Consider the following 11,518-nt stretch of genomic DNA (forward strand, 5'->3'; position numbering starts at 1 on the left):
CTGTAAGAACAAAGGTTTGGGTTACATGTTTAATACTCGACAGTCAAAATTGATAGTTGTGGAATCGTGAATTGGATGGTTGCTTTACTGTCGAAATGTTTTTGATTGACTAACGAAGATTTTGGAATCGATGGCTTTTATTAACGAATTCTTTGCTAACTGAAATCGATGTTTTGGAAAATGAAAAATGGATGTCGACTAACGCAAGTTTTGATGTCGATAGTCGAAGATTTTAGATCGGGAAAGGAGAAGATTTTTGATCACGAAGATTTTTGCCTTACTGTCGAAAATTTGAGCATTGATGTTGACTAACGAAGTTTTGAGCTCATGAATTGAAAGAAGAAGAAAAATTTTCGTTAAATATGGTGGTGTAAAATTTTCGTTAAAATGAAGAAAGTTTCGTTGCCTGATAAACGAAGTGAGGAATGAAGTTTCGTGCATATAATTTCCTTAGATTTGGGGAAGAAGAAACTCAAAAGTTTCGTAAATGGCCCTTAAAGTTTCGATAATTTGGCAGTTTTTCGTAAGTTGGTCAAAAATTTCGCAAGTTTGGAAGAACACATAGAAATTTCGAAAATGGTCCCTGCTGTTTCGAAAGTTTGACAGATTTTACCCAATTTCGACATTTGGGTTAATTTTCGACATTTTGGGACAAATGGCTGAAATTTTGAAATCAGTCCCTGGAGTTTCGAAAAATTGGCAGTTTTTGCCCATTTTCGAAAATGGACTGATTTTGCTGAGAAATTGAAAAAAATGCATTTCAGGCCCCTGCAGTTTATGTGAATTGACGCTTTCTACCCAGTTTCGAAAAGGGGGAGAGTTTCGCATTTTTGGTTGTTTTGGGCCCACCAGGTCACTGCAGAATTTTGAAATAGACAATTTCTACCCATTTTTGAGAAATTTTATCAAAGGCGGTCCATGAACGAAGCTAAAAATTGAAGATTTTTTGGGTTTTCTGGATTAAAGCACAAAGTTTATGCCACATGTTAAGGGGGGAGTTTTGACACGAAAAATTCCGAATAGAGCACGTTCTCTTTCCTTGAAGGTTTTATAATCAAATTTCGATTATAAAAAGAGGGTGAAATTTATATGGAAATTCGAACTTGAATTTTTCATATTATGCGGATTTGAAGACCGAAGTCACCTTGAATTTTTGAAGTTTATGAAATGATGTGATTGGAGATTCGGAAGTGATTTCGATTCGAAATGGGTTTGGATTTATTGAATATTTTTGGGGTGCGTTTTTATGCTCAACTTTTGGGTGATTAATTGGAGTTTGGGATGCTCTTAATCATTCGTTGATGCTAGGTTCGTATGGTCTCACATCCTAGAACCCAAATTGAAGAATCATGGAAGAATTGAAGATTTGAAGTTCATTTCGACATGTGTCACCCTTGAGGCTCGGATCGCGTAGTTGCTCGATTTTGGAAGATTTGAAGTGGGTGATCCATTCCTAACTTAGAGGGGGGGGGGGAATATTGGGGTACAAAGTTATCCATGTATGACTTTGTAAATGGGTTGACTTTTGTAGGCCCACATGCATGTGGTGCATTAGCCTTATGACTCATGAGATAGAGAGTGAGAGAGAGACATGTTAACACCTCTATATAACGTGGGATTATTCCACTTATGGAGGTGTGCTTGAGAGATGTAAAATTGAGTGTGTATGTGTGTGTTATTTATGTAGATTTAGATCTAGATCCCTTTTTGTAACACCATACATAATCGAATGCATCTCTTAAACACCGAAATCACCATGTTCTTTGTGGGTTCTTTAATTCGGCAAGCCAAACCAATGTTCATAATTCACATCACAATTCTTAGTCCTCTGCAGGTACTTAAGAATGTTCTTAACTGTAGTCCAGTGAGCTCTACCAGGATTCCCTTGATATCTACTGACCATGCTCAAAGCAAAGGCCACATCAGGGCGAGTACAAGTCATAGCATACATGATTGAGCTTACTGCGGAAGCATATGGTATCCGGCTCATCTCTGCTATCTCAGCTTCTATACTCGGACTCTGAGTCTTACTCAGTTTGGTATTGCATTGGATAGGCAAGTCACCTTTCTTGGAGTTCTCCATGCTGAAACGCTTCAGCACCATGTCCAAGTAGGTATTCTGACTAAGTCCTATTAATCTCTTACTCATCTCTCTCAAAATCCTTATCTGTGACAACCCGAAATTTCAATCTTGTACAAATCATTCAATCCAATCAAAGTTAGACTTGTTCCTGCTAACTTTTGGCCCTGTTTAGAGTCCGTCTGAGCATTCTGAACTTAATACATCAAAGGAATGAGTAAATGGAAGTGCCAATTGAAGTTGTAACCCATCAAGCTAGCCATAAACCCTCAAAAGAGGTGTTTACAGCCAAGACCATTGGGTTTACGGCCGTAAACACATGGTGGCCGTAAACACCATAGTATATATATGACACTTAGTCATTTTTCATTCATTCTTCACCTTCCAAGCTAGAGAAATCGGATTCTCTCCCAAGGATCTTCAAGATTTTCCTTCTAATCCTCACAAATGTAAGTAAACCCTTCCATCTATGTGTTATTACATCACTTCTTCTTGATTCATCCTTGAATCCATCCACAAATTCCATCTTTTGATCTAAATCTTCAAGATCTTCAAGAACACCAAGAACACAAAAGTGTTTTGGGTCGAAAACACCCCTCTTTTGCCTTCAAATTGTAAATCCTTACCTCCTTTACATGTTTATTAGTTAGGATAATGACTTAAGGACTTGAAAACACCAAGAATCCAAGAACAAAGGGAGTTTACGGCCAAGGCAATCTTCCTTGGCCGTAAACCCTAATGATGGGTGCAATGTTGCCATAAACTCTTTCCTAAGCCTTGGAACCAAGTCTAGAACACTCCCAATACACTTATATGACCTTAAACATCAAATGGTAGAAGTCACCATGGGTTTACGGCCGTAAAACCTTTTGGGCCGCAAACCCTAGGCCGTAAACTCATGGGGAGTTTACTCTTGGACCGTAAACTCCAAAGCAAGACCCTACAACCCTTAGATGCAACCCTATGACCTTCTAACACTTGAATCAAAGTGTTTTTCCATGTTCTAGGGTGTCTTTACTTGCTTACTTAGTGGTATAATCACCAATTAGGTACATATATGTGTCTTTATATGTTAAATAGGATCAGTGTGTGTGTTCAAGTCTTCACTTGACACCTAACACCTTGTCCAGCACTTCCATCCAAACCACTCACTAAAGGTGAGTTCATACCCCTTAATCAACCTTTTAAATGATTTTAAATGCTTTTATGTGGGGGAATACAAGTTGAACTAATATAGTTATTATATCAATCACATGTGATTAATAACTACCCAACAAGTGGATTTCTTACTTTTCAAACTGTGTTATCAAACAAACTACTTCAAATAGTTTTATAAACTCTTTACATGTTAAACACTTTCTATTGAACTTATTCTTATATGCCAAACTGCTTTTAAATCGTCTTATGAAATGACACCAAGTCATCAATATTTATATAAACTCTTCAAAAGGTTTTACAAAACTTCTTTCTAAACTTATATTTTGTCAAATGCGTATCTATATAGATATAGTTATATAAGTAGGATTGAAAGGACTTAGGACTGATAGCTCACCTTACTTTATGTTCCTTGTTTGGTTGTGGACTTAGGGTATCGGTTGTTTGTCTGAAGGTCTTTTGAATCTTAGTTGTATATTATGTATATGTATATAGATATAAAAGTTCCTTCATCCAGTTCAATACCTTTGGGTAGCAAAGGTATACAAACATGTTCATTCATACAAACAACATTGCTAGTAAACTATAATATGTATAGTTTAGGAAGTTACTAATACTATTACTAGAACAATGAAACATACAAAGAGTCAGTTCATACATGAGTCAACACATACTATTATGAGAAACTAAGAGAACACACTATGAGAAACTAGGAGAATATACTATACACTAGTATAGAAAGAACATTACTACGTTATGACTTACTATACAAACACGGATATACGATAATTTAATGTGACATACCATTTAAGGATACAACAAGACAATGTTGTATCATATTGTAACCAGAGTCTCCTGGAGGGAGAGCGGGCATCTTGTGTATATATCTATGCGGGACAGACACTCCCACACCCTACTGCTAGCTATAGTACCAACCAATAAGGCCAAGGGGTGACAAATGTCACCTCACTACATATGACACCGGAGGGTCATCTTTTATTCAGTCGTCGATCAGCATGGTTACATACGAGTTCACATTTAAATCTTTAATTAACCAAGTTGAGATTAAAGGAAAAAAGACTCCCCGAGGTGTATTGTCCATTTAATACTACCTGGAGTCTGTATTTTATTACTTAAGACTCCCCGGGGTGTATTGTCCATTTAATACTACCTGGAGTCTGTATTTTATTACTTAAGACTCCCCGAGGTGTATTGTCCATTTAATACTACCTGGAGTCTGTATTTTATTACTTTAGACTCCCCGAGGTGTATTGTACATTTAATACTACCTGGAGTCTGTATTTTGTCACTTTATAACCAGCAGTGTCACTGCTGAGGTAAAACATTATTTTCCCTATTAGATTTACTTTGTGATCTTATCACATACTCATTAATGTATAAACTATATTTAGTTAATGATAGTTATACCTGGGAAAATACACACTTTCACAAGAAACAAACATACAGAACATTTTGATGCCTTGGTAGAAGGCTACTTTTAGTAGAAAATATAGGATTTTCTAGGAGATACAATTACTTACAGCAAACATTTACATTGAACAATTACAAACATTTTCTTCAAACTTACAAACATTTTCGTGCAAGAAATGTCACTAAATACTTATGAACTCACCAGCTTTAATGCTGATAAACTCTTTCAAAATAACTTGTATTCTCAGGTCATCAGTAGACAGGTATAGTCGACCAGGTTTTGAGAAGACGGAGCGTGTTCCAGACTCGTCTTTTATTTTGATTACTTGTTCTTGGTATCTTATTACTATGAAAGAACACACTTGTAATAAAATTATACTATTAATGCAATGGATGATGTTGTTTCCTGTTTACTACTTTGCATTGTACATGTCGTCCTCCACCCCATAACGTTTCCGCCGTTCCGGTTTTGGGGTGTGACATTATCCCCATGATATAGGTAGCTTCTCTATGGTCCTTCATAGCAAAAGACTTCCCAAGCCAGGACTTAACCTCCTGCAAGGTCGGAATGTCATTTCCTATGACTAGTATGTCATCCACATACAACACGAAAAAGCTAACTCTGCTCCCACTAGCCTTGACATACACACATGTCATCCTCGCTTCTCGAAAGTCCTATGAGTAGTATGTCATCCTCGCTTCTCGAAAGTCCAAACTCTTTGACTTTCTCATTGAAACAAAGATTCCAACTGCGAGATGCTTGTTTCAATCCATATATGGATTTCTCAAGCTTACAAACTCTATTAGGGTATCTTGCATTGACAAAACCCTCTGGCTGACTCATGTAAACATCTTCAGCCAACTTTCCATTAAGGAAAGCGGTTTTGACATCCATCTGCCATATTTCATAGTCATAAAATGCAGCTATGACCAACTTAACCCTTATAGATTCAATCTTCGCTACTGGTGAGAAGGTTTCATCATAGTCAACTCCCTGAGTTTTAGTAAAGCCCTTTGCAACCAGTCGTTCCTTATATGTGTGCACTTTTCCATCCATGTCGGTCTTCTTCTTGAAGATCCATTTGCACCCGACTGTCTTTCGACTCGTTTCATTGTCAATCAAGTTCCAAACTTGATTGTCATACATGGACTGAATCTCGCTATCCATAGCCTCTTTCCATTTAGCAGATTCAGGGCATGCCATGGCTTCCTTGTAGTTTTTAGGCTCATCCAAATTTACCAATGTACTATCAGTGATAAATGTATCACCTTCTCTAGTAATATGGAAACCATAATAAAACTCAGGTGCAGTCCTAACTCTGGTGGAACGCCTCAGAGGTACATATTCGTCAATAGGTTCAACAGGAGTTTCCTCCTCGGGTAGATTGCTAGTGTTTGAGGTTCCTTCACCGCTTGAATCTTGAAGTTCTTCAAGGTCAATTTGCCTCCCACTATCCCCTTGGCATATAAGCTCTCTCTCACGAAATACCCCTCTTCTTGCGACGAAGACAACATTGTCACTTGGTCGATAGAAGAGATATCCAAAGGATTTGTATGGGTAGCCGATGAAAGTACATCGCTCATTCCGAGGTTCGAGCTTTTCGTGAGTCTCTCGCCTCACAAAAGCCTGGTAACCCGAAACTTCGATGTGGTCTAAAGTGGGAACCTTCCCAATCCACATCTCGTGAGGCGTTTTGGCAACCTTTTTGGTAGGGACCAGATTAAGAATATGGGCGACAGTCTCTAAGGCATACCCCCAAAATGAGATTGGTAACGAAGCTCGACTCATCATAGAACGAACCATGTCCAACAAGGTTCGATTGCGCCTCTCAGCCACACCATTCAGCTGTGGTGTCCTAGGAGGTGTCAATTGTGAAACAATTCCACATTCCTTAAGATAGTCGTGGAACTCGATACTAAGATACTCTCCTCCTCGATCGGATCAGAGTACCTTTATCTTCCTGCCTAATTGATTCTCCATTTTTTCCTTAAACTCTTTGAACTTTTCAAAGGAATCTGACTTATGCTTGATTAAATAGATATAGCCATACCTACTATAATCATCAGTAAAAGTCACATAGAAGCGGCTAGCATCTCTTGTGACAGATATGAAGGGCCCACACACATCAGTGTGTATGAGATCCAACAAGCCCTCACCCTTTTCACAAGTACCAGTAAAGGGTGACTTAGTCATCTTTGCAAGTAAACAAGATTCGCAAGTTTCATCCGATTTCAAGTGGAATGATTCCAAGACTCCAACCTTTTGGAGTTGGTCTACGCGCTTCTTGTTGACATGTCCAAGAAGACAATGCCACAAGCATGCTTTATCTAAATCATTGGATGAATCAATGTGTAACACATTATTTCCTAGGTTATCTACAACATTCACAGTTTCATACACACTATTGCAAGGTAAAACTTCAAAATAAAAGACACCATTATAATAAGCATAAATACCACCATTATTATTATTAAAAGCAAAGGTAAAACCTTGTTTATACAAACTGCGAAAGGAAATAATGTTTCTTGCCATATCGACCGAGAAACAACAATTATTCAAATCTAAATTTAAACCATTACTAAGCTATAAAGAATAAACTCCAATCTTGGTCACAGGCAACACTTTGCTATTTCCCATGATTAAGTTTATCTTCCCGTGCTCCACATTCCTACTTCTTTTTAGTCCCTGCAAATCAGAACAAATGTGAATACTACAACCTATATCAAGGATCCAAGAACTAGCATGTGATGAATTATTAGAATGAATAGTGTAAATACCTGCAAAGGAGGGCTTGATTTTCCCATCCTTAATATCCTACAAGTACTTTGGGCAGCTTCGCTTCCAGTGCCCCTTTTCATGGCAATGGAAGCACTCTGCTTTTTTTGGATTGGTAGAGGGCACAACATAACCAACTTAGGTTCCGCTAGAAGAAGATCCATCCCGGGATTTTCCCTTGGAAGGAGCCTTCCTCTTTTTACCCTTACCATGTCCAATTGCCAGGACAGGGGCAGTAGCAGTAGGTGTAGGAGTAGTAGCAACATATTTTCCTTTCATGTTGCTTTCAGCAGTTCTGAGGAGTCCCTGAAGCTTGCTAAGAGTGACCTCCTCCTTGTTCATATGATAGGTCATACGAAACTGATCATAACAAGGAGGTAGGGAATGAAGAATAATATCAATAGCTAATTCTTCATCAAAGTTGACATTCATTCTTAGCAAGCGGTCCACATATCTTTGCATTTTCTGCAAGTGGCCTGTGATGGACTCTCCATCCTTCATTTTAGTGGTGATCATGGAGGCTATGATCCCATACCTCTCCTGACGAGCTAATTGATGGTATCTTTCCATCAAATCTTGCTGCATTTAATAGGGCCAAAAGTCCTCATAGGACTTTTGTAGCTCAGAAGACATGGTAGCTATCATTATACACGACACTTTTGTTGCATCCCTCTCATGAACCCGGTACTCCTCAATTTGTTCGGGAGTAGCAGTTTGCTCATCAATTTCCTTCAACTCCTTGTCTAGGACATATTCTTTGTCCTCATATCGAAGGGCCATGCGAATGTTTCTGATCCAATCATTGAAGTTGGATCCATTAAAGATGGTTCTCCCTACTAAGTTCATTAGGGAGAAAGAGCCTGAAGGGTTTGAGCCTGAAGCATTGTTTGGGATAGACATCTGTAAAAGAAAAGGAACAAAGTTTAGATTATATGAGAATCCTTAATAAATCACCCAAATGAAATATTAAGGCTAGGATCCAACACAATATTCTACAATTGTGAAGAGGGATCCTGTAATCCAATTGTAAAATATTTGAAGGTAGGTAAATGACGATTTACCAATTTCCACCGTGAAAAACGAAATTACTTATTAGGTTTTAATTGGATTTGATATTCCTAGATTCTTTTGAGATTCAATGAGCTTTCAATGGCATGTTTAAATCTCGATTGTGCCCTCTCAAGTTTGTGACTGGGATGCCGAGGATCACAAATAAGGTGTGAATAACCATGCAAATATACTTGGTACTCTAAATGTTACAAATCACCTAACCAATGTGCCGGTTAACCACACACTCTCCATTGATCTATGATTAACATTAATCTACCCTTTGCCACTCTTTATTAGTCCCAAATTAGTGTGCCGGTTAACCACACACGCTCCACTAACGACTTAATAAAGTGCAAAGTGTAATTTCATGGATTAGCACCTATTCACATTTTTCATAAAGTAACTAAGATTGGGAATTTAATAATAGGTTTAGTTACTTTCTAATTTCATTATACTTTTAACGAGAATTAACGACCCTCCACCAGTCAAGGAAGCAGTGGGTGAGAATGTACACCCATTAAACTGCCATTTTATAGGCAATAACCTTATACCCCCCCCCCCCCTTATAGACTGGCTTTGTGAATGAGGCCTACTAATGGTAAGACTGACTTTTTCTTATATATATATATATATATATATATATATATATATATATATAAGTATTAACATTTAATATTATAATAGTATAAGGGTAGAATTTTAATCTTTTAAAACTCTAAGGTTTTGGAATTAAATGTCTTATTAATGTGACTTTACAAATTCCAAAACTTGAGGGGAAGTTTTGAAACTTTTCAAGACCTTTCATATTCATAACCTATGAACCATTATGAGTTTTAATATCCATGAATGTGACTTTTCATATAACTTGAGGACAAGTTACAATAACACATTTCATTAACAATTAGATCAAATTTTTGGATCAAACACAATCCTCATATAATTTTTTCCTATTGATCTAAGCAAACTCATAACAAGACAATTCATATCAAATACTACATATAATTACTTTATTATCTAAACTTTTGACAATTGCCTTTTAAATGGATGAAGACAATCATTACCAATTCAGAAAATATAGTTTTTATGATTACAAAACAGTTTGTGGTAATGACTCTATCCATTTCTGGCCAAGAACTCAAAGTTTCTGCACACAGGAGCACCAACTCGTCGAGTACATGAACTGGACTCGCAGAGTTGATGCCTTATTGAGTGGACTCGTCAAGTCTGTTCATGTAATCGGCGAGTTTATCTATCAGAATGCAGAAAAGTCGATTTTTCAGCTTTGAAAACAAGTGTGCATCAAGTATAACAGAAAGCAATCCTAGGCTCTGATACCATTGTTGGGTTTTAAGCATTATTAAACTCTTATGGTGCACATGCAACCCTTAATTCTTTGGAACTATGTTTTCTCTAATTATACATGCATTTTCAAATTTCCAAAGCATATAACTTAACTAGCATACAATTCAAAGTAACAACTAGTTAGATAACTTACCTCTTGTGTAGTTCTTGACCTTGGAAGCTTGAGCACCTCAAATGTTGTGCCTCTAATGTGTCACAAACACCAATATGCAAAGGAGGCTTAAGAGAATAAGACTTGTAACTTCAAAAATCGGTTCTATGCTCTTGTGAATATGTGTTAGTCGATTTCACCACTAAGGGAACTATTTTATAGTGTTTCTCAAAGCAAGGGTTTCATCCATGAAACCCTAATGCACCATGACCTTCCATATCCCTTAGGCTGCATGGGTTAAAGCTCCATGGACTATCCATGAACTACTTAGCCCACCCTAATGGATCTTTGGCCTACACTATAAGAATTGATTATTTAAATAATCAACCCCTTAAATTTAATTAGTCACTTTTGATCACAAAATTAATTCCAAATTAATTCTTGACCAATACTAATTAAATAATATGATTTCTCAATTAATATATTATACTTATAATATATTAATAAATCACCAATAATCTTATTCTCAAAAGTTCATCCTATCAAATTGCACTGGTGAAGGCAACCGCAAAGGATCATGCTACAATCGGGTCAAGTACATACCAAATATAGTTATGGGCTTAGACACCAAATCCAACATTTTAAACGTCTAGGGTTTTCAAGGCGTACGCTTTTCGTGAAGCTCAAACCTAAATCATAGATACTACTAAGAACAAGGTTTTTTGCTCAACGGACAGACTTCCTTAAAACATTATATCTAAAGTGGTAATTGGGAGCCTGGTTTATCTTTAAGAAGTTCAAAAGTCAACAAAGAACCTGATGTTGATAATAGTTCTCAACAAGAGGCTGTAGAACCTATTGGAACTTAGCCAAAGTTATTGAGGAATATGACATGGTACCACATCATATCCTATGATTTAGTAGAATATGTCATGAACCTAAAGGATATGGTTGACTTCTATCTGAAAGTAATGAGTTAATGGTAGAGGACAATAAGCCTACCACCTAGTAGAAGGCAATTTCATACTCACTGCCTAATAAGTGGAAGGAGGCAATGAATATTAGATGCAATTAATGTGTGATAATCAAGTATGAGACTTATTTCATCAAACGCTTGGTTATAATTTAGTTAGATGTAAAAGGTTCCTCAAAAGAAAGACTAACATGGATGAGAATGTACACATATATAAGGTATAGTTGGTTGGAAAAGGATACTCTTAAACCTAATGAATTGATTATGAAGAAACCTTTTTCGCCGATGGTCATGATAAATTCTATGTCATACCCATTTTATAAACTTGTGTTGTATTATTTAAATATAATCTTAGTAGGAGTATTATGTGTTCTTATCAGTTAAAATGAGTATTATAGACTAAAGGTACAAGTGATATAAGCCTACTGATACAATGTGAAGAATAACACATTTTGTGTTAGCCACGACATGACAAGAATGAGGCCACAGAGTGGGCTTACAACGGTAATTCGAGTGACGTAAAATGAATAGGGATAGCAACGTACTTTGAAATTCCCAAGATGTGGAGGTCCTGGCTGTCAAGTGAAGGAAAGTAGATTA

This window comes from Lactuca virosa, chromosome 3 (assembly GCF_052849685.1).
Source record: "Lactuca virosa cultivar CGN04683 chromosome 3, Lactuca_virosa_CGN04683_v6, whole genome shotgun sequence".
NCBI classification, from domain to species: domain Eukaryota; kingdom Viridiplantae; phylum Streptophyta; class Magnoliopsida; order Asterales; family Asteraceae; genus Lactuca; species Lactuca virosa.